This window comes from Notamacropus eugenii, chromosome 7 (genome assembly GCF_028372415.1).
Source record: "Notamacropus eugenii isolate mMacEug1 chromosome 7, mMacEug1.pri_v2, whole genome shotgun sequence".
Lineage (NCBI taxonomy): Eukaryota > Metazoa > Chordata > Mammalia > Diprotodontia > Macropodidae > Notamacropus > Notamacropus eugenii.
The window spans coordinates 55,179,074-55,204,271 of record NC_092878.1 but is presented as its reverse complement, the minus strand read 5'-3'; the positions used below and the strand labels follow the sequence as shown (position 1 = coordinate 55,204,271).

The window sequence follows — 25,198 nt, the reverse complement described above, 5'->3', positions numbered from 1 at the left end:
ATCTGAGGCCAAATTTGAACTCAGGTCTTCCTGACTCCAGACCCAATGCTCCATCTACCTAGCGGCCTGATTATTACATCTGAAAGGGGCTTAATAACAATTCCAATCCTATTTTACAGAAGAGAAAACTGAGGTAAATGAAGTGATTTCCCTGTGGTCACACAGGTAATGAGTAGCCCAGCTAGATTTTGAATTCATGTCTTTGACAAAAAAACTAGCGCTCTTTCTATTAAACTAATCGACTGTGGAAACGAAGACCCATGAGGAAAGACTAAATTAAATAATATTGTTTATCCTGAGGAAGAAAATAACAAACGATGATTTATGGTTTTTATGAAGGTAGGCCAAAGAGAAATGGGATTTAGTTGGAGCACCAAGGATTTTATCTACCTAGAGAACAATGATCCAAAAGGTGGGTGAAGGAGGCTCTTGGGATCTTTTTCTCTTGATGTGTTTCAGGTTAGATCAACTTTCATTTGCCTTTGGTATTTTAAGTGTGTGCTCATTGGGAAGCAAGGGAAGAGGTGGTATGGCTTCTTAGAGGCCTTTTCTATTTACAATGTAAGGTTTGTAAGGATGAACCTGAGTCATCAAGACCAAGATTAAATTGTATTGTCTTCTCTTGCTTAAGAAGGCAGAGAAAAGATCCCTTTGCCTCTCAATCAATGATTTTATTAATACAACACAAAATCTCTAAGTTTGTGGAAGATGTGGTATAGAATCAGTTGGGGCTGGTCCAGAAAAAGTTTTCTGAGAGAATAGGACTTGTTTTGGCTTTCAAAAGGCATCAGGAGAGGAGTGTGCTGCTAAAAGTTTAATTAATAATTGGCTCTCCAGAAAAAAAACCATACAAACAATACACTAAATTTAATCTGTATTTTTTAAAAAAGAAGTTTTTACTGATGTCTTCTGTTTTGTACATCATCCTAGTTATCTCAGGTATCCTTCTCTTTTATTCAAGTCCTCTTTGATCTTTGTAATTTTGTTACATTCACTCAATTTTTCCATTTACGTTGTTGTGGTTACTGTGTATGTTGTTTTCTTGATTCTGTATCAGTTCCTGTTGATCTTCCCAGGCTTCAATGTATTTATCACACTTATCATTTCTTACAGCATAATAATAGTTCGTTACTACAATTCTCCAATGAATGGTCATCTACTTTGTTTCCAATTCTTTGCTATCACAAAAAGTGCTGCTGTAAATATTTTGGTGTTTTGGGGGAGTTTTCTTCTTATTAATGGCTTCCTTAGCATATAAATCCAATAATGGAGTCTTTGGTTCAAAGAGCATGGACACTGTAGTCACTTTACTTGCATTATTCCAAATTGCTTTCCAAAATGGTTGTATTATTTCACAGCTCCACCAACAATGTGTTAGTATACCTGTCATTACACAGCCTCTCCAGCATTGATTATTGTCATTTTTGTCATCTTTGTCAATTTAATCTACATTATTAGCATTTTCTAACACTTTCGTCTAAATTATCTACAGAACAATAAATCAAGCTGTGAATAATATTTGCCAATTTGCAAAGTATACATATTCACACTGATAATTTAACATTCATCTCTCAAAAGCCTATTTAAACTGGCTCCAGCACATCCTTGAAGAGGGAACACAGTCTGGTTGAGAAGTAAGTGTCTATTTTTCTGGGCTCCTTATCTACATCCATCTGAGGATGTTTTGTATTCCTTACAGGTGGTGCCCATGAAGGTCTGCAGCATTTGGGTCCTTATGGTAACATCCCTAACATTGTGGCTGAACTGACTGGTGACAACATCCCCAAGGACTTCAGTGAGGACCAGGGCTATCCAGATCCTCCAAATCCCTGCCCCATTGGAAAAACAGGTAATGGGCAAGCATACTGATGTGTTCCCAGGGAGAAATAGATTTGAGATTGTAAGCAATTGAAACTTAAAAGTGCTAATGGGAAGCATTGAGAATTACTAACAGTTCAATTCTACTGGGTAGCCCTGTGTTAGAAAGTGAAGAGGCCAAGTGAATTTAATTTGGCATACGTATATCAGTCATGAGGCCCAGATATATAAAATTATTTTGCCAATATTTTCTCTCACTCTCCCTCTTCCATTGTTCAGTCATGTCAGACTCTTCTTGACTGTTCATGAGGTTTTCTTGGCAAACATACTTACGTGATTTACCATTTTGTTCTCCAATGGATTAAAGCAGAGGTTAAGTGACTTGCCCAGGGTCACACAGTTAAGAAGTATCTAAAGTTAGATTTGAAGTGGTCTTCCTGACTCCAGGACCAGTGCTCTGTCCACTGAGCTATCTAGCCGTCCCTCTTTTAGCTGCCCTCAATTATCTCCCCATTCTCCTTAACTTAAAAAGAAATCTTCATCACCCCCTCCCTCCAAATTCTTCCAAAATATCTTTCCCTTTTCCCACATAAGACACAGACAACTCAAGATTATCTACTCTCAGGATTATCCACACCCATTCATTTCTCCTACTTTCCCCCCGCAACTACCAGCCTTAGCATCCAGTTAGCCCCTCCCTTTGCAGGAGGTGGGGGCGGTGGGAGGAGCAAAATGCCAACAATTTAAGATCTATTAGACTGTAAATTTTTGGGGACAGGAATTGTCTTTTGCCTCTTTTTGTACCCCAGCCCTTGGCACAATGCCTGACACATGGTAAGTGCTTAATACATGTTTATTGATTGATTGATCTATGTAGAGCTGGAAGGGACCTCAGGGCCCATGTAATTGACTTCATTTTCTAGATGAGGACATTGAAACAGTGAAAGTGACTTGCTCAAATTCGTACATGTGGCACCACAGAGATACAAAATGGTTTCAATTCCATCATCTCACTGAATATTTATTATTATTGCTATCCTAATGTAATAGATAGGAGACGAGGCTCATCTAAGATCATATAGTAAATAGAAGAGTAGGACTGTAGACTCTGGTATTCTTCCTACTGGTCCTCTTTGAGAACAAAGGACAAACAAGATTTTTTCTGTCACACCACAGCACTTCTCTGAATTTAGTGTGGTAGAGTGGAAAGAGACATAGCTTTGGAGTCAGAGGACCTAGGTTCAAATTCAGCCTTATACATCCTTGGGTAAAGCCACTTCAATTCTGTGGACTGTGGTTTTCTCCTCTATAAAATGAGGGGGTTGGATGAGATGGCTTCTGATGCCCCTCCAGTTTATAGATCTGTGATTTTATTTGCCCAATATAGATTAAGCAAAAAATCCAACTGTCAGTTCGAATACATTTTAACAGTTCTGATAAAAAAATCAGAAATGGAAGCCTGCTAAAATATTTTGAAATATTTCAGTTTAACTCCTTCCTTTCCCTCTCTGCTTTCTCCCCTCAGGTCTTCATACACTGTTTCTATGGATAATAGTGAGAGGCCTAGCATACTAGTATTTCCTATTAAAGTTGTCCTGGACCATGTTCCTCATAACTGTCATTCTTCTTAAGACATGGTAATTTCTTAATTACCAGAATAGGCTTGCATCCTGATAGACCAATGATAGGATTGGTAGCCCTGGCCTGAGGACCCCTCTGCCCCTACTTTCAGGCTCTGTTTAAAGGGAGACCTTTGTTTTTAAGCTATCACTCAGTGACTAAGGATAGAATTCCCCATTTCCTTTTCTCTGCTTTTTAACGTAACATGCAAAGAGCTACCACCTGCTATTTCTAACTCAATTTAGGATAAAATGTTTTGTCTACATATGGACCGAGTTGGAACCCAGTTTAATCTGGTTACCTGCTAGGGTTCATCACTTTCAGGGACAAATCTGTACTTTCAATAACTCATGGATTGTGTGAAAAGGAATCCAGAGTTGGGCAGGGAGGCTGAGCGTTAGGTTCTAATAGGGTATCAACATGCCTGAATACAGCTAACCTTGTTTCTTGGTGGTGCAAATTCCTCATTATTGAAATAATTGATTTCACTGATGTTTGGTGTTATTTCAAGCATGACAGAGAGATCAGGAAAAAGTCTCAGGGATTCCATAGGGGATGTTGAGGAGTAGACTTTGGACTTTGCTGCCTCATGAAAATCCCTTCTGGGCTAGAGCTACTAGAGAAGGTACTGAGATGGTGCAGCAATCATATGTCCTGGAAAATCTAGGAAGGAAAGAAAGTGTACTTTTAACAAGACTTTACAAAAGGAATATCTTCTATCAGACCATGTGTCTTGGGTTTTTGTTGTTGTTGTTGTTAAAAAACATGGTCACTGTAACTAACGAGAATCTAAGTGATTGCGTGTGGCAAAGCAATGTGGGTCTGCCGGCGCAGTGAAAAATTAGATTTGAAAATAGGATTGCAGGAAGACCTGAATCACTGCATGGCTCAGATCATTTCAGCCACATATTATTTGCTTGTATAATTTTAGATTCAGGGAGAGGAAAGACCTGTACCAAGTTTAAGGAACAACATTCCCCAGGGGCAGCTGGCTGGATTGATTAGACACAGCAGAGGGCCTTATTCAGGTATTTAGAAGGAGTGAGTTCAGAGTGAAACATTTTGGGTTTGAATCCTCCCCATCCCTTCCATGTCTCCAAATTCTACCCATCTTTCAAGGCTCGGCTCAAGTTTTACATGCTTCACAAAGTATCAAATCCTCAGTCTGGCATTTAGACTCACTTTAGTCTGGCTCTCAACTACCTTTCTAGGCTTATTTCATAATATTCCCCCTCAAATACTCTCCTTTCTGGGCAAATTGGCCTGGTGTATGACATTCTGGCTTTCACCTCTGTACCTCTGCTCTGGTGGTCTGCCATGTCTGGAATGTTCTCCCTCCCTTCCTCTGCTTTGTAGGATCCCTAGCTTGCTACAAAGCACAACTTAAGGGCCACTTTTTACGTGAGGACTTTCTTGACCGTCACTGCAGTTGTTAGAACTCTCTGCATCTTGAAATTGCTTTGTATTTCCTTTCCTTTTCCTTGTCCTCCTTCTGTCCTTCCCCCAATGGAATATAAGTTCCTTGAATAAAGGAAATGTTTAGTTTTTTTCTTGGCATCCCTAATACCTAGTAGAGTGGTCTGCACATAGAAGGCATTTAACAAATGTTTCTTGAACTAAATTTATAGTACATAGATCTCTTTTTCTGAATTTCTCAGTTTCTTATTCCTTGTATTCTCATTTCGGACTTAATCATATACTTCTTTATGTTATTTTTTCGTGATAAATGAGTTGAATTCTACATGTATCATTGAAAGGTTACTATGTGTAAGGCCTTGCTAGAAGAGGGTTATGTGACACATTCACTTTTGATCTGTGAACGGAAGAGGGGAACACAAGTACTGAAGTCATAGTAATTCAAATAAGTCAAGTCAGCAAGTATTTATGTTCCGGTCATGTGGAAAAAAAAATGACTAAGACACAACTCCGGTTCTCAAGAAACAGTTCTGATGGACATTCTCAAAAAAAATTAGGAAAACAATACAAAGTGTTATCAACAGAATGTAAGCTTTATGTTCCCTGTTAATCTTTGCATATGTAGCACATTGCCTGGTCTAAAGTTGGTACATAATAAACGTTTATTCATTGTTTGATATCATTCGGTGCTAGACTGTATGGTATAGACCATAAATATGGATGTCCGAGAAGGAAGAGGTCAGTATGGGCTATGGTATAAGCCCCAAGTCTCAGCTTTTAGACCTCCATGCATCCAATATACTATTCTGGAAATTTAGTCTTTAATTTAAGGAAAATTTATCCTTTAATTCTCTCAATTTGCTTTCTGCGTCATTGTGGAAATGTAGGGAAATCCTCATCTATGTTGTTTCCTGGCCACAGAGATAATATATTAAATTCTGTGGTTGGTATCTCAATTATCTGACTCCTACTCCTACGTTCTCATGACCCCAGTGGGCTCCCACCCTTCAGCATCACCCAGGAAATCACTTCCAGTAAAGAATTAGAATCCACTCCACAAAGTTATCATCCAAAAAATGTGTCTGAGCACCTATTTTTACTATATTCTTCTCCATTCCTACCAGCGTGACATACTGATGGTTGCAGATGTAGGGGTTAGATAACGTTCCCAGTCAGGAGATCTGAACACTGAGCAGACGCAGTAGAGCTGCATTAGAGATCTTTTGGTATGCTAATGACTTCCACATTAGGTTCATACTGTGGAGAGACCTTGTGTGCGTTTCAGACTGCCTTCTGGAAAGACTTGGAAATACTCCAAGAAACGAGACACAGGACATACCTGGCTGATTGTAAATAGGCGCGCATTTTCAGCACTTATTTAATGTCTCATCAGTCTTTTGAAAACTGGTCTTCACTCCTCCCCTCAGCTTCCCATGCAACCCAGACTCCTTATGTTCTTTTCTGGTTGTCTAAGGCACATAAAAGATAGGCAGAATGAATCATCTCCAGAGAATCGTAAGATCCAGAGGGGCTTTGGAGAGTGCTGAGGCTAAGGAAACTTTGTCCTCCTCTTAGCAAGGAGGGGATGGAGTATAGATGTGAAATGAGGAATATATAACATGGAAAATATGTTAATTTATTTGACTGGACGTATTTGTTACAAGGGAGAGTTCCATGGAGGGAAGTCCTTGAGGGGTGATAGTGATGTTTTAAAAAGGCATCAATAAAACATTTACAAAAAGGAAAAACGATTTTGAAGACACTGTTTCTGAATGATAGTGTGGTCTAGTTAGAGAGTTGACCTTTGATTTAGTAAGACCTGAGTTCAAGTCTTGCCTTAGACCCCAGATTAGTAAACAGATATACCATACCCACTGAATATAGAATGGGTGTGTGTTAGACTAATGTCTGCCCAAGCCTGTTGCTTAACCACTGAGTGCCTCAGGCAGCTCCCACAGAGGATGTCATTCTACATCCTTGGAAGGAATGTCCAGGTTAGGCACTGCCCTACCAAGATGAAACCACAGATCTGAACCGAAAATTCAAACAAGAAAATCAGAGCCTATAGCACCAGTCATGCTGGAACAGCCATTAGCCCAACACACTCACACACACACACACACACACACACACACACACACTCACACTCACACATACACACACCCCTCTGTTCAGTGACTATGGTGTGTGTGTGTGTATGTGTGTGTCCATGTTGTTTATTAATGCAGGAGCACATTAAAAATATGCGAACTGTACTGATTATACAAAATACACAGCATTTCCTCCTCCCCCTCCTCCGAAGGAATGCGTATCTCATATTAGAACTATAATTAGCCCAAACTTCGCCTGAGACAAATTTAGTTTGTGGGTGGGTGAGTGAAGTGAGGTCAGGAGAGGATTGTGGATGTGGTTATGTCCTGGGCCTCCAGAGATCTAGGAGGTAAATCAAGCTACTGAGGGTCATCAGCAGGGGAGGGAGGAATCACACTTTATCTCCTATCAGTGCCCTGGGACAGAGTCTCATTTGGCCTCATGCTGAATACAATTGTGCCCAATATATAGGAATTAACTAAGGTTTATTAAGTACTTACTGTAAGATATTTATTATATAACATTATTTATCAAATAATTTAGTGTATTTACATAAAATATATTTTATATGTAAAATAAATTGATGTCGCACTTTTCTCTAAGGAGCAAAACTGCATTTATTTTAAAATACTATATAGAATATTATATTATAAATATATACATTATTAAACAAATTAACATTGTGTTTAAAATACAATTATTCTATTTTATGTTACATAAAAAATAATATGATAATATTGAACCTTTCTCTAAGGAGCACAAGGTATTTCCAAAAATCTAGGCACAAACTTCACCGTATCCCTCTGAAGTAACTAGAGGGAAGTAGCCACCATCATTTTCAGTTTCCAGATGGAGAAGAGGCCCAGAGAGGGAAAGTGATTTGCCTGAGGTCACAAAGTGAGTCAAAAGGAAGCAGGAATAGATACATGGGATGCAGATGGGAATGTGATTCTGACCTTCAGTGGCCTGCCTTGTTCCTATTTACCTTTACCCATGGGGGCATGCATAAGTTGCTTGGCTTTTCTCAAAGACTTCTGGCTGTTTGCAGTAGATGATGGATGTCTGGAAAATTCCCCTGACACTGCAGAGTTCATCCGAGAGTTCCAGCTGCATCAACACCTTTTTGATCCTGAACACGACTATCCTGGCTTGGGCAAATGGGTGAGTTCAACTTTAATTACTACCAATCATAGTTACTACTTATATAATGTTTTAAAATTTGCAGAGTACTTTCTGTACATCATCTCAGCTGAGCCTCAGAGCAAACCTGTGGAGTAGGTACTACAGTTAATATTATTCCCATTTGACAGTTGAGGAAACTAAGGTTCAGAGAGGTGAAATGATTGCCTACGGTTGTACTGCTAGTAGATATCAGAGGTAAGATTTGAAAGCAGGTCTTCCGGACTCCAAGTCCAGCACTCTCTTTACTGTCCTATCCTGTGTCTATATTTTCCAGACTCATTTATTGAAGGTGCTAAAGTAGAGCTAAATTAGAGAGGAAATTTGGGAGGGGAAGACTGTTTAGGAACAGATTTATTAAAAGCCTAGGACAGGGAAGGGCCTTGAACAATTCCTCGATGATGTCATCCTTCCTGGCAGCTTCTTGACAATTGTATAGAATTAGTAGGTAAGGGTTTAAAGTAATGTAGATGAATATTTTGTTGACTAAGCATGGATAAACATGTTACTCTCTGGAATCTGGTTCTGGGTTATTTGTGTCATTTACCATGGTGTAATACATAGAAAATAGGAAATAAGGTTTTTTAAGTATGGATATATTCTTAAAATTAAGTTAATTCAATAAGTATTAAGTCCATACTGTGTTTTTTTAAACTTTTTTCTTCGCACAGAAGAATTATAGTTAATAGAAGAAACTATGAGAAAAAAACAAAGCAAAAGAGAAAAGGGTTTGCTTCACCCTGAAGTCCAGCTCCATCGTTCCTTCTCTGGATGTGGATGGAATTTTCCATCAAGAGTCCTTTGGAGACGTTTTAGGTCGTTGTGTTGCTGAGAAGGGCTAAGTCTATCAGAAACAGTCCTTGCACACTGTGGCTGTTACTGTGTATAATGTTCTCCTGGTTCTGCTCACTTCACTCAGCATCAGTTCATGTAAATCTTTCCAAGTTTTTCTGAGGTCCCCCTGTTCATCATTTCTTATAGCACAGTAGTATTCCATTGCATTCATATACCACAATTTGTTCAGCCATTCCCCAATTGATGGGCATTCCCTCGATTTCCAGTTCTTGGCCACCACAAAAAGAGCTGCTATAAATATTTTTGTACATGTGGGCATAATGTGTTTTTGAAACAGACATTTTGTTATATAACTTTCATCTAATATGGATGGCTTCCTTTTGAGGGAGTGAGTTTCTTGTCACTGCAGGTGTTAGAGGATTTTTTCCTGGAGTTTGTTCCCACATCACTGGGTCTGGAGGGCAGGGATCCAGCTCTCAGACTCTAGTCTGGATGTATTCCCATCCAGAAGCTTGTTGTCATGTGTGGAGACACAGCTTACTCTGCCCTATGACACTTGAACCATTGGGAAAAAAACTGACAGTGTCTTAGCCCTCCATTACTAGGAGGTGGGAAGACTGCTCCTGATACCAGAATTGTTGGTTCAGCATCTGCTCCTCCCTATCTCAGTACTCAGGAGGATCAACAGGCATTATGCGAGATATATAAATCTATCTATCTATCTATCTATCTATCTATCTATCTATCTATCTATCTATCTATCTATCTATCTCCCTTCTACCTTTACCTCCTCCTCCATGGTATTATCATAGAATCTCAGAGTTGGAAGGGATCTCGGAAATCATCTAGTACAAGCCACAGCTGAAGGTAAATTCCTGGTACAACATACCCAAGAAGTGGTCTCACAGCTTTTGCCTGAAAACCACTAATAATGGAAAACTCATTACTTCCTTAGGCAGTCCATTCCACTTTTTGATGGTGCTAACTAACAAGCTTCTTCCCCCGATACATGAAGGCCAAATTTGTCTCCTTGCAATTTGTACTCATTGCTTATAGTTCTATCCCCCTTCAGGGCGGGGAGAGGTTTAGCAAAACAAGCAATTATAATAAATAGCTAACACTTCTATAGCACGTTAAGGGTAATGAACATCTGAGGAATGAAGGATTGGAATTCATCCTTCCCAATTCCAAGTCCAGTGTGGTCTAATCCTTCTTCCACATGACAACTCTTTGGATACTTGAAGTCAATGATCATATTTATCTTCCATTTTCTCTTCCCCAGGTTAAACATCCCTAGTTCTTCCAACCAATCTTCATGTGACATGAGCTCAAGACTCTTCACCATCCTGGTTATCTTCCTGTGGATATTTTCCCACATATCAAAGTGCTTCCTAAAATATGACTCCCAGAAGGGAACACAATACTCCAGATGTGGCCAGACAGAGTGGAATATAGTAATATTACTTCCCTCATCCTTGTCATTATTCTTCTCTTAATGCAGGCTAGGATTGCCTTAGCTTTCTTGCCTGCTATATCTCATTTTTGACTCATTGAACTTTTGGTCCATTAAACTACCCTAGATCATTTGCAGATGACACTCTCCTCTATCTTACATTTTAGAAGTTGATTTTATGAACCCAATTGCAAGGCTTTATATTTACCTATATTATATTTAATGTTATTACATTTGCCATTCTCTCTATTAGAGACTAGGTGGACCCTATCTGCCATCATTGTAGGACTCTGGAGAGTGATTGCATCTACTCCTCTTGGTTGCTTCAATTATCAGCCTTATGCTGATGGTTTCTTAATGAAATTTATGTATCTAACCCTAATGCCTAAATTCCACTCTGACCCTGATAGCTGCCTGCTTGATGTCACCTAGCTTTCCTAATGGCATCTCAAACTCGGGATTTCCAAAACAGAATTGATCATTTTGATCCTTGTTCTTGACCTGTTTCCAAACTTCTCTGTTTCTGTTGAGGACATTGTCATTCCCCAAGTCACCCAGGTGTCATCTTAGACTTATTCTTGTCTTTCACCAATCTTATCAGTCACCAAACTTGTCAATATTCCCTCTACATCATCTCTCATATCCTTCTCCTTCTCTTTACTCAAATAGCCACTACCTTAGTTCAGACCCTTAGCATCTCTTAGCTGGACTATTATATTAGCATCCTAACTGGTCCTAACATTGATTTCATCCTCACCTCTCTTCAATTCATTCTTCACACAGCGGGAAAAACAATTTTCTGCAGACACAGGTACACCTTTCCCTCAACGCCAATTCTGCTCCAAAATCCTTGGTGACACTGCATTGACTATAAGATGAATTATAAACTCCTCATCCTAGCATTTAAAGCCCTTTAAAATCTTGAGTCAACCTACCTTTCCTGAATTATTTCATATCACCTACTTTTGTTACAACTTAGGCAGCTAGATGGTGCAGTGGATAAAGTGCTAGAGCTGGAGTATGGAAGACCTGAATTCAAATGTGATCTTGCACATTTATTAGCTATGTGACTCTGAACAAGCCACTTAACTTCTGCCAGCCTCAGTTTCCTCAGCTGTAAAATGGATTTAACAATAGCACCTACCTCCCAGGATTCTTGTAAGCTCAAATGAGCTGTTTATAAAGTACCTAGCACAGTGCCTGGCACATATTAGATGTTTAATAAATGCATTTTTCATTCTCTCCTTCCTTAATTGTCCTACTGTTCCCCTCAGTCAGCATTCCATGAGGACTTGTGTTCAAAACTGAACTCTGCTACTTACTACCTGTGTGACTTTGGGTGAGTCATTTAACTTTGAACTTCAATTTCCTCATCTGTAAAAGGAGGGAGTTGGACTAAATGGCCTCTTAAATTCTCTTCTAGCTCTAAATCCATGGATTTTATGGTCCAATGCCTTGTGATTCCCAAGTCCAGAGCTCTTTCTACTATACTACAATGCTTCTTTAGCTTGGATGTGAGCTGTGTCTTGAGTATAGGTAGGATTTGGAAAAAAGTGGTAGGAGAGAATTCAGAAAGGAAAGAGTATAATCAGGGTAATTAGCTTAATTAAAATGGAGCATTTATATTTGGGAGAGGTGGGAAATAAATTTGGATTGGTAGGTCGGGATTAAATTATGGAAGATCTTTAAAAAGCATCATAGAAATATCTATTTGGAACTGTAATACATCTTAAAGTCATCTAGTCTGGATCCCCTAATTTTTCAGATGAGGAAACTGCAGCCCAGAGATGTGAAGTGACTTGCCTAAGGTTACCCACTTAACAAATGACAGAGGTGGAATTTGAAACCAGGGGTTCTGACTCCAAATCCAGTATTCTAGGAATTTAGACTTGATGTGAAAGAAAAACAAAGAAACATTGTAGGCTCTTGAAGAAGAGACTGATATAATACAAGTGCTCTTTATTAAGATCAGTCTGGCAGCTAATGTCAGCTAGGAGGCAATTTTAAAATCATAGACAAACCACAGAATCTCAGTTGGAAGAGACCTCATAAATCATTGACTATGACACATTTAGTCTTGTGTCCAAGAACCTACTCTATAGCACTCCCAATATGCGAATTTCAAAGCTTCACTTGAAGATGTCTCTTGACCAAGAACATACAATCTTCCAAGGACATTTATTCTATTTGTGGACAGCTCTTTTATATGCAGTCAAAATCTGTCTCGATAATTCTAAACGTTGCTACCTAAGTTCAAGCAGAAAAAGTTTATTTCCTTTTTTTATGATAGTCCAAGTTCTTGAAGACAGTGATTATGTCTTTCTTGGTATGTCAATTGATACAAGAATTTTTTTTGTAATTAAAAAATTTTTTTGCGATATTTTACTATAATTTCTCCTATCTGCGCATATGCTCAAAGAACTCACAATCTAATGGGAAGCTCCACCGTCAGTGTGAGGCAGAACCTGTTTTACACATCTGAATATTGAAGCTCAAAGGTTAAATGATCATCTCCCCAATCTGCTATGGTAGTGGTGGTCCTACGCCATCTTTAATCCTTCCCTTTCTTCCAGGATAGCTTCAGAAAAGCCCTATGCCATCATAGGTATACAATGAGCAGGGTCTAAGGTGATGGCAATGGAAATAGAAATAAGGGGAGGAAAGGAAAGACATTGACAAAGGAATTAACAAGACAGAAAATGGAAAAGAAAATTGAATAAAGGAGATGGAGGGTGGGGAAGAAGAATTGGTAGCTTAAGAAAAAAATAGGTCTTCACTTGGCACTGGGGAGTATATAAGGGAGATATGAGAGGGATAAAAAAAGATTACTTAGCAGAACCAAGGGCTGGATCAAAGTGGAAGTCGTTTCTTTACTCTTTAAAGGTTTGGTTTCACTTAGTTTTACATTTTCTGTGTGGTCCAGGAATAGGAGTAGAAAAGAACAGAGGCTGGGGATGGAAAAGATTAGGCAATGGCCCATTGAGTTTGGAGGAAGGAGTCCAAGTGCTTTAGAGGGCAATACTGAAGTAGTTGACCTTGGGAAGTTGAGAGCGAATCTAGAACAGTTAGAAGGGAACCAATGATCTGGGTGGGAGCAGGAAGTACTAAGTCAAGGCAGAGAATAAGTTTAGTGGGTGTAGGGAAGTAGGAGAGATGGAAGACATCATCTTTCCTTCTTTCTAGATTTGGCTCATCTTTTTCAGAAAGCCTTTCTAGATTATCTTCAGTCATTCTAATAACCACCCAGCCTGTAGTTCACATCCTTGAATAATTAGCACATATGTGTAGTATATCTGTTTCTGTCACTTGTTTTCTATGTATGTATCAGAGCCAAAGACTAGAACTTGGATTCCCTATAAGAGGGAAGAACTATTAGTAAATCCACTACTTTAGGTCATGTTTAGAAGTTTCTTATCAACTGTGATCATTTGTTTAAACTTAGCTTTCCTTAGTTTATTGCCTTATTAGTAACTGGTAGGTACTAAGAGTTAATTTGCTTGAAATTCACAAGTATGTGTGATGTTTTTTTTAGTAGGGTCCCACCATCTCCAGTCAGTGTTTTCACAGATTTAGAGTTCTCAAGAAAGCATAATTTCTTGTTTCTTGTGCAGTCCTACTAAGGACAATGATATAAATGTATATTACATATACATACACACATACACACACACACACACGCGTATATATACACAACACACACTACACATACATTAATTGACTTGCTTATGTCTCAGAGGTATGATTGAAACCTACATATCTACATATTCTCATTATCTCTCTCTCTCTGTCTCTTTCTCTCTCTCTCTTTCCACACACACACACACACACACACACACACACACACACACACACACACACACCATTAACATATCAATCAATCAGTGACCTCGGCAACTCTCTCAGACAGCTGTGTTAGAGATGAGTTAAATCAGTGGAAGGAGTTTCCACACTGATACTTCTTCATACCAATTGAAATCATAAGTCCAATATGTACATTGTGATTATTTCTATAATAACTTACTATTTTTAGTTCTTTATTAAAGATTATTATTTATATAGTTGTTTAGAATGTGCAAAACACTGCATATATTATGTCATTTGAGTCACATGACAACCCTCTGAAAGTATGGCAGGCATTAAAACAGATTAGGAGACCAAATTTCAGAGAAATTAAGTGCTTTGCCAATAGTCAATGCCCAATCAGTAAGTGTAAAATCAGGACTGGAACTTAGGTCCTTGCTTGCTTTTAAGTCCACTACTCTCCACTGAATCTCTAAGTTAAACATGAATGTCTGTCTTGTCCCTTCCATTAGATTAAAGGCACAGACTATTCATTCTCCTTTGTAGTTTTCCACAGTGTTCAATATATAGTAGGCATCCAATAAATATTGACCAAAGAACTTTAAAACCTGAATGCATTCCTATGTCTTTTCATTACTTGTGCTTCACTAATATCTCCTGGGAGGTGGTCATGCCTACAAGAGGGAAGAGTTGTTTTGCAAGAAATGAACACCCAATACACTCTGATGCTAAGTAACTTACACCTGAACTCAATGACTGGTCCCTGCAAATTTCACTCTTCTTCCCCTCTGTATCCTTGAACTTCAATGTTACTCTCTCAGGAAAACAGTTTCTGACCTAGGAAGACAAGTGTTTCCCCTTTCTAAGCATGCATCAGTATTCTTGATCAGCACCTTGGATGACTCTAGAACATTTTCAGTAAACAAAGCAAACTCAACTGGGTGAACACAATAGATGAGTTGGATAGGGACAGTCTCCTTTGTGTGGTGCTGCAAACATAAGTTACCAATAAAGTCACTGCACTGTCTTTGGTTTAACTTCTCCAAATGGCCATTACTCCCTTACCTACAGCTATGTTTAGTTATTTCTGAGTTCATGGAATGGCTGGGTGACTTCCCCCCAAACCTAGTCTCTCAACCCCTAGTCTCTCAATTTATACAGTCAGTATTTAAAACTACCAGGATTTAGTTGCTCCCAACCTAAGACTTTCGTGCCATTGTACCTAACTCTTGGTAATGGACATACCCTTGCCATGACCCTGTCTGCACTTGGTTTCTCCACACTGTGTACAATTCCATTTGATAAATCTAGCAGATCATTAATCCTGGGAAAGTAGCTCTTTGCAAGGTGGTACCAAGCTTGAGATTGAATCACTCATCCCTCAGTTGATCATGTTTGATCAAGTCAAGACCGAATGATCATTTGTGATGATGTTGAAGGTTTAACATTTCAGTTTAGAATTTAACTAAATGCCTTTTGACAGCAGTGCTCTGAACTGTTAGAGGAAGGTGTTCCTAAGGAAAATCTTCCAGAACTAGAAGGCTCACTTACTGAAAAATACATTATAAGGCAGCTAAGAGAGTGACTGCAAGACACCATGATGTCCTGTGGTATTTGCTCTCAGTGGAAATAAACTTACTGCCTTTTGCCTGTTCCAGCATCCCATAATTACATGGCTGATGGAGATTCCCTCTTGTAGAGGGGTTTGAAATCTGAGAATCCCTGAATTTTAAAAATAGTTTGGATAACTGTGTTTCAGTATAATCACTTTCCTTTTTTAACCCTATGTGTCTCTTGCATTTAAGACATTCTTCTGAGAAAGTTTCACCAGAATGACAAAGGAATCCATGACATAAACAAATTAAGAACTTGGTTTAGAACCCCTGCTCTAGTTAAGTATCCCCTAAAGTGGGTTCTTTGTCATCTGTGCACATTCACCTCTGCTGAAGCACACTAGATGTCTAAGCTCTTCAGTGATGGATAGGAAGCCTCTGTTAGAGTCTGGAACCTGCCACCTCCATTGAAAGCAGCCTGGCTTAACCTGAGGGACTTTGGCTCCTGGAGAGGTGGATTGTTTATTAGCTTTCATTTTCTCTTGTCTGTCTGTTCAATCTATCTCTGACCGTTCCATTGCCTACAAAACAGTCAAAGTAAGGGTTGCCTAGGTCCACCTTAGTTTCTCTTGAAGCTTAGAATGGAAGCAGAGCCTGAACATATCCTGATGACCTGGGATGAATGAGAGAGTGATATTTGGGAAAGAACTAACAGGCAAAGTGAATTATAGAAGATCAGAATGGTAGGACCATAGCTGTTGAGTTTGGAGGGACATCAGAGGTTATCTGATCCTACCCCCTTACCTTACAGATAAGAAAACCAAGGTTAAATGACTTGCCCAAGGTCACAAGTGTCAAAGCAGGGACTGTCGTTTTTGGTAATAAAAATTTCATGGAACAAGGTAGTTTCAGGAAATGCTGCTGAAGAGAAAAACCAAAATATGTTTTACTTTATCATATTCTATGATATTAGAGTTTAGTTAAGCCCTATTCCACTCCATCCAATCCCTTTCTGTTCTAATAAATCTTTTCCTGCTCCATTTCATTTCATTCCATTCCTTCCATCCCATTCCATTTATTCAGCAAATTTGATTGGTACCCCATCTTGCTGTGTCAGCTATCAAGTTGGTTCCACACCCACTCATGATCAATGAATTTAATATTGTGCCACAGACCAAACAAGTCCCACTCTGCTTTGAGTAGTGAGGAATAAAAATGCTCATGTTGAGGTGGCATTCTGCCTGGTGGTGTTAACACTAGTGCCACTCTGGGAATTGGGAATAACATACATCCATGGAAAAGATAACCTTCAGGCAGCAAAAGTAAAGACCCAGAGTGTGATAGACTTTTTCCTAGATGGAACAACCTACATGTCTGCCTTTTCTCTCTTCAAGTATTAAATTGAGCTGTTCCCCAAGAAAGCCGACAAGTGTGATTGCAGCCAGAAACGTCCCTCTTTGGCAGATGGAGGGGCTCTTTGACTTTCCTTCCCTGGCACAGCCTTCATGCATAGTTGAGGTTGGGCAAGAGATATGGATTGTGAATCAGGGAGATTTTAATGAACATGAAAAATACAAAGCTCATTCTTGGCACTTGTCATTTTTGTCTCCACATCTATGATTTTCTAAAAAAAAATTGTTGTACTCAAACAACTCAAAAGGAATAAGTTGGTACTTCATCAAAACTTTATGCTGCTCTTCCTTTATCACAGTTAAGGAAGCTTATTTAGAGTAAGATCAATCACCTCATTTATACTTGATTTTCCCTTCATTAAAAAACCAAACTAACCCAAACAACAACCAGCACAAACACCCCCATTCTCCTTCTCCCGTCCCACTCACAGGTTAAGTTTTCTGTCTTCTATAATCATAATCGAGAGAAAAATCTGTTGAGCATGTGTCCTATATTCTTGAGCTTAGTTGACTCCACTGTGTGTTTGAAATATAGCAGTATGTGGAAACACTTATACAAACTGTGGTAACAGAGCTTTTTTCCTCTCAACATAGCTTTCCTTTCTGCCAAGAAGTTTTTTTTTGGCAGTTTTTAAAAGGTTCACTCTATTAAAAATGTTATGGACCAAATGGTTTTCTTAGCATCTTTACTGGGGGCACTAACTTAAAACTACAGATGGATTGGTTGCAGAAGCCATGATGTTGAATTTATTTACTTGGAGAATTGTTACAAATAATCAAACACTACACCCCTGGAGCATTTAGTTTATGCAGTTTGTTAAAAGGGAGTGAGATACCATTCTCCTCCTCTCCCCCTCCTTGCCCCCTCGATGGCTGGTTTCTACCATAGCCATTTCATGGGGCGGTACTAGATCTGTGCTAGGTTGGTTTCTAGTGCTTGTATTTTAAAATGTATTTTCCTCTTTATGTGATTGTTGATGACACTAGTGGGCCCCTGGGCACTCCAAAGGACTTTATTAAAAGCTGAAAAACCACTAACTTTTCTCTTGTGGTTTATCTTTCTGACACGACATTCTTTTCATCTAGTTCTGTTTCCAAAATATGTGTATGCAAATGTCCACAGGAAACACAGAGTATTGCTTTTAAAATAGACATTCACCAAATTTGATCCATACTGCTACATTTGTTTCTTCTCTCCTCCCTTCCCCCTCTCTAGAACAAGAAGCTTCTTTTCGAAAAGATGAAAGGTGGACAGAGACAGAGAAGGAGGGTAACTTACAGTCTTGACTATTTTTCTATGTTATGTTATCTGAAGAGGGTTGTTGACAAATGCTGAGACCTCAGGTTGTTCTGAAGCAACTTTAGAGTCTCATCATAAGCATTTATGAAAAATTAGGAGAGTGGTCCAGCATAAAGAGGGACCTTGCTTTGAAACTACATCCCCAGCTCTCTGATAGGCTGCTGAGACTTTGGACTACAGTATTAAAAACTCATAGCTACTATAGTTTCAATTCTTTGAAAACTCATTAAGTGCTTACTCTGTTCCTAATTTTGTGCTAGGTACTGTGGGAGATCCCAGAGAAGCCACTAAAATGAGCTCTGCCCACAAACCTTTGATAGGGCCCAACTATTTGTTTTTCTGTATGTCTCCATGTACTAAGCTTGCATGCAGCCTGGTTGAGGAGACAGCTTACATATATGAAACACTTACTAAGTGATACAATAAAGTCAAGGGCTAAATTCCATGGTTCAAACAATAATTTATAGAAGCATTTTGTTAGAGAAGCTAAATTCAGCCATTTCCTCATACAGTTTGCCTAGACATATTCTTGTCCTTTTCCTGGCCAGATTATGCCAAATTTTCTAACTTAGCTATGTTCGTTTGCCACATGTCACATGTATCTGTTTGGAGATTTCAACACTATTTCCTCACCCTAGTCATCCAACACGGACTCAACTGTTTATGGTGTTCTTTGACTATTACGACATTTTCTTGAAGGGAACTGAATGGACTTGAGCTTTTAATGAATTGTTTTTAAGCACTGACGCTCACAAGTTGAACATATGAAGCCTTGCTATCCCACCAACACTCCACCCTTAGAGTTTACAGTTTTATCTCTTACTCCTTCCAATCTGATGAAAATATGGCTGTTACCAAGTCAACACCTATTTTGTGTTGAATTTTAAAAAAAAACAAACCAAGGACAACAGCACAAGCTTTTCACATGAAGACTGTTAACACAGAAAAAACAAAAACAAATAGTTTGGCCCTATCAGAGATTAGGGAATTAGACGATAATAGTTGCAAATTGTTCTGAATAATATTCTCCAATCTATTTCCTTACTGCTGATGAGTTTTCCTTTTTCTGGCCTTAGAGTTATATAGGCTGTCCAGAAACATCATTTATCCCTATAGCTCCATGTCACAAAGCTCCAAGCTTCTGCCCCAGTCTGAGAAAGAACAGATATACCCAAAGCAGGATTTATAAGAGAGACTCATAAGGTATCGAAAGGATAGAAAAATACCTTATTTGGCAGAGTTAAATTACCCGGTTTAGGAGTCTTTGCCACTTGAGAATTGCCATTTGCAATCTTATAGTTGGAGGAGGAAAAGGGCCTGAGGGAGTAGTGACCGTGGAGGAACATGCAGAGTTCCAGGTCCCTACATCCTTATAAGTATGCTAATAAATGGCCATTATATGGAGATTGACCAAGAAGTAGCCCATGATTTCCATTTCCTCTATTCTTCAAGGTGCATAAATAACATCTGCAGTAAATTCAGCAAAGAGCCTTAGTTTTTGTCCACTCCCTATTCCACCATCCCTCTGTCCTTTCTTAGGGAATGTCAGTGGGTAACTACTTAGGTCTTATCCTTAGGGAACCTAGATACCAAAATTTTGGAACTTTGGCCAGGCTTTATATTTTAGCCTCAACTTCCTTCACATGGAAAAGGCCTAGAATTTATGTCCAGGAATGTCAATGTGACCCAGTGGTATCAAGTACTGTCTGTTCTCCTGGAGCATACAAAGATCATGTCCTCAAGCCAGAAGTATTGGGTCTCAATCCTCTTGAGTAACAGAAGTTGCCTTCCCTATAATCAGTATTCAGATGGACTTCACAGTTTGATTGAGAGACCTTAACCATCTCATTAAGTTCATGATTCAGAAAGAAGAAATTCTGGACTAGTTTAAAAGCAACACTTCTCCCAAAGAAGCTTAGCATAGGTTGTAGCTTTCCAGACAAAAAAAAAATCAAGAGCAGAGATCCAATTCTTATTTTTGTTCCAGACAAAAGAAAGACAAAGAAAAGAAAATGAAGACCTGAGTGCTAGATCTGGCTCCATTAACTATATAAACCGCATGATCTAGGCTGAATCAAACTTCCCTGTGTCTCAATCCTTTTAATTGTGAATTGGGTTAAATTCTTGTCCCACCTTACTTCTTGGCTCAGTGACAATATGATATGAAAGTGCCTTTATTTCTTTAGAAGAAAGGTGCTAGATAATAAACAGAATTATGGACTGATTGTTCTTCTAAGTTAGAACAGACTATTAAGGATTATCCATCAATTGCCTGTCTATCCCCAAATTTAAAATTTATATTTTTGAATTTCAGTGCTTTTGTGTTTTCAAAGAATTATAGTGACCAATTATGGTTTCCAGAGAGTAAGAGTGAGGCAAATTTAAACCCTGCCTCAGGTACTTAGTAGCTATGGGACCCTGGGAAAGTCACTTAATCAGTGTCAGCCAAAGTTCTCGGCACATAATAGGTGCTTGATAAATGCATGTTGCCTCACCTCAGTTTCCTTGCTTGTAAAATAGGGATAGCAAATAGTTCCTACCTCACAGGGTTCTTGTGAGATTGAAATGAGATAAGATATACAGCACTTTGCAACCTCAAAGTGCTACATAAATGCTAGTTACTTTTAGTATTTTTTTTTTCACATCTCTTCTTTCATGCTAACCCTGTGAGTCTTGGAGGGAAACAAGCTATTATTCTCATTTTACAGGTAAAAAAGTTGAATCCCAGGGAGACTGAGCAGCTATTACAGAGGCATATCTGAGAGAGTGGCAGTGCTCACACATCATAAAAATAATAAAAAAGTTGACATTTATAGAGCACTCCTAGGTTTTACCAAGTGCTTTCCCTACATTATCTTACGTGAGCCTCATAGCAGACCTGTGAAGGAGATGTTATTATTATCCCCATTATATAGATGAGGAAAGTGAGAGATTAAGTCACTTGCTTGTGGTCACATAGCTGGTGAATCCTGCTCTTCCCCATTTCGAATCCTCTGTGTGCTACTACCCGTTGTGGTATGCTGTCTCTTACAGTGTGATACTGCTTTCCCAGCCTATGTCTGCTAGTCTATTTGCTGGGTCATAAAAGCTAGTTTTAATAGGGAACTGAAAAATTCTCACAAATGGAGGTACTGAATTGCAGTGGAACTATTTGGGTGGTTTAAAAAACATTCAAATAAATTCTCTTTTCTTTTTCTTTCCCTTCCTGTTATTTTTCCTGTTTCCAGCCTTCACCACCTTTCCCTCCCTTGCCCCTCAATATGGCACTTCCTGGGTCTGGGTAGATGGTGAAACATTCAAATGTCACATAAAAACCCATTGCCAGTGGTAATCTCCCTAAACTTCCATCTTAGTCCAAAGTGCTGCATATGGTTTAGATGAGACTTTATGTGATCATCCAAAGCCAACCAAACATTCAGATTTTCACTTGTAAAACACTTTTCAGTCAACCCTTAAATGTCTTACTCACTGTTCAGTCTTTACACATATTCAATTAATATTGGAGAACTCCCCTTTATTTAGTCTAAAAAGTATTTAAATTCACCTAGCAAGAAGATTTCCCAGAAAATGACTTAAAAAAAAAAACCCATATCACCCTTCACACAGGAATTTCCACAAATTTCAACCAGGTTGGATGGTTTCACTTCTGAGCCTGTTTCTTAACTTGCTTTGAAGTAGAGCCCCAATAAGAAAGGATACAGTGTTAGCAGGAGAGCTTGAAAACCTTCCCACGATTGAGTCATTTAGCTGTCAGATGCAAAAACTGATCCCCCAATCTAGTATTCAGGGGAGCATGCTTAGTTAAGTGCTCTAAGGGAGCATAGCACCTCCAGATGAAGCTTTGAGAATGGAAATGTGGTTTTTTGACCCACAAGGAGCCCCATCTGGACACAAAGCCCCTGCAAAATGTTGCCTCAGTGAGTCTGTTTCACATGTAACTGAATTACTAATCATTCTGGAATCATAAAATCCCAAAGTCCCTTTCTTATTTTTGTTGGGTCATTGGAAAGACTCTTCAATAAACAAATATCTTCAAAAGCTTTTGCAACAATTTTACTTCCTGCTAAAGACTATCCTGCAAGGCTCCAATTGCTTGCTCCAACTCCAAATGCTACAAAATAGATGTGAGTTGGAGCAGCAATGGACAAACTTTTGACTCATTCCACATGCCACCAGAGGGAAGAGTGTTACACACTGTAGAGGCCAGCACTGGATATACAGGCTTTTCCCAAAGTGTATAGCTTTTTAATTTGACCAGCTGGATATGTGTGAGTACTAGAGACTCCCACAATGCCTCTCTACTTCACTACTGTTTAGTACTTGAATAGAAAAAAAATCACTTATGCAATGAAAAAAGTCTTTTCAATAGCTTTTGAATTTCAGTTTCACTTCTGGTGTGCTTATAAATCTTCAGAGCTATTTTTTAAATTTTATTTTATTTTTCATTTTTAACAGTTCATATCACATAAAACAATTCCAACTTTTGGTGAGGTGATGCTTCTTTTTAAAGCATTTACAATATAGATCACAAAAGAATTTTTTTAAAACATTAACCAACTGAGACACAAATAATATTTAAGTTGCTAACTTCACAAGCTCTTGACCTAATTGTCTCCACAGTATTACTAAGAATGAAAGGACCCTAACTTATTGTTGTTGGTCTAAAGTCCTAAGCCTAATAGCTTAATTTTAGACTTAACCTCGGATGTTTTCCTACCAACAATCTATAATTGAATAGATCTGGTATTAAACTCACAAACCTTTTGACTCTAGGAAATTGCCACTAAGAGTAGGAACATTTCAGGGAACCAATATCTCCCCAACTTCATGTCAGTTCCAGGTAGGAGTGGATTGCCAACTTGCATTCAGTCAGGCTTAAAGTCGGCCAGGTGTCAGTGGGGAAATTGAGTCAGGAGAATTCTACCTCAGCCCAGGCTGAACAGCCGCTCTCCCACCATTCCCATGAGATCACCTTTTTCAGTTCATACCAGCATCTCACAGGCTCACTGGCATCATGGATTGGAGGCTCAGACCACTTTTCTTGCTATCCATACCTGGAGTTAGACTCAGAAGAACATTCATTTAATAGTCCCACAGAGCTATTTTTTTTCTAGTAAAGTATTTGATAAACCAAAAAAAATTAAAACCACCCACAGGAACATAGCATGAGAATTTTCCTGTATATAAGGATCAATAGCTAGGTTATTGGAAGGCTTATTCACTCAAGCACTCATATTTGCACAGATAAAGCATGCCAGATTATGGTGAGGGAGGGAGGGAGGTTGGTTGTTAGCTATCCTACAGGTTTAAGTTAGAAGCATAGATTCTAGTTAGCACCCTGAAATAATATTTCACTCAATAGAATCCTTCAGTAATGCCCATCACAAAGTGGTCCAGTTTATAGGGCATATCATAATACATTGCTTCCATGTGTTTTCCTGTGTTATGCATAACTGATCCTTTTTTACATCACTAAACTATGTATTTTTCAGAATGTGAACCCCTATCTGCAAGGCAGGGACTGGACAACGTGGTGGCAAAGAAGTCTGTGCCTCATTTTTCTGACGAGGACAAGGATGATGAGTAAAATGAAGAAGGTTAAAGAAAACAGATGCAGCCCATTAGATCACAATATTGCTTACGTGTATTGACTATTAAAACCCTAGTGAATGGCAGCATGTTTATTGTTTATGTAATTATGGATGAAAAGCAGCTGTATTTATGACATCGTGTTGTCATAGATAAAGAAAAGATGGCTCTGCTTTCTGTTAAATTACGGTAATAGGAGCTTTTGGGTTATTTTGTTTCAGGCCTGGAGTGAGCTTGAAAATTAAAGTGATTTTGATAGCTAGTGTATACGTCTTCAGTCATAAAAAGCAAGACCATAAAATTTACTCTTTCGTTGTAGTTTAAATGGTATTTGGGGCTCTAGTTTGATACCTATTACTGTGATTTTGATTGCTTAGTTCACCAAGCCCTTGGGCATTGTTATACCCCAATAAATATTATTTTACTCATGATGAGTAGCTGATGCTTTCCACTTGGCTCTGTCTTTATAAGTAGGTCTAGAGATGACCATGTTTATAAGGATCTTTAAAAATACACTTGGTAAGTAGACTCACTTGATCTGTATCTTGGCTGTTCATTGACTTCATATACCAAGCTGCAAAGGTTTCCCCTTGCCCAGATGGCTGAAGAGATGTGCAACTTGCCTTCAGTTTAAACATCAGAAGTTTACAAACTGATTTGCACAAACACATTAGAGATGAAAGTAACTTGGTGAGCTTATGGCAACACTTCTGTATGTATTTCATTCAAGGTAGACCTGTTCCCTGATTCATCATCTATAAAATGGGAGTTGGCCTTCTCATCAGTTTTGACCAAATAGGAAGGCTGATGATAAAGTAAAATCCTTCAGCTTAAAAGTTCATGGTAGAAAAGATAAGAGAAAATGCAATGCAGTATGAGTTATACTCTATTTTATGAGAGCTGAATACAAAGAGTTCAGAAAAAAGGATACACAGAGTGAATGATTTAAATGATTTAAAATTCTCCAGTGGAAGTATATGCAAGAGAGAGATAATTTTTTCAATAATGAAATTCTTGGGTTTGATTTCCAGGAAAATTATTGCACACACTAGTAAAGGAATATTTATGAGAACATAGAAAAGAAAGAGAAGTGATCACCAAGAACCAATGTTGGTTTATCAAGAGCAAGTGATGTCAGATTCACCATATTCCATTTTTTAACGTGATTAAT

General features: G+C 38.6%; 1 pseudogene; it reads left to right on the top strand.

Moving 5' to 3' along the window:
- The window catches only part of LOC140514462 (uncharacterized), a 66,343-nt pseudogene extending 41,885 nt beyond the window's left edge, over window positions 1-24,458 (top strand).
- Window positions 24,459-25,198: the final 740 nt, after the last annotated feature.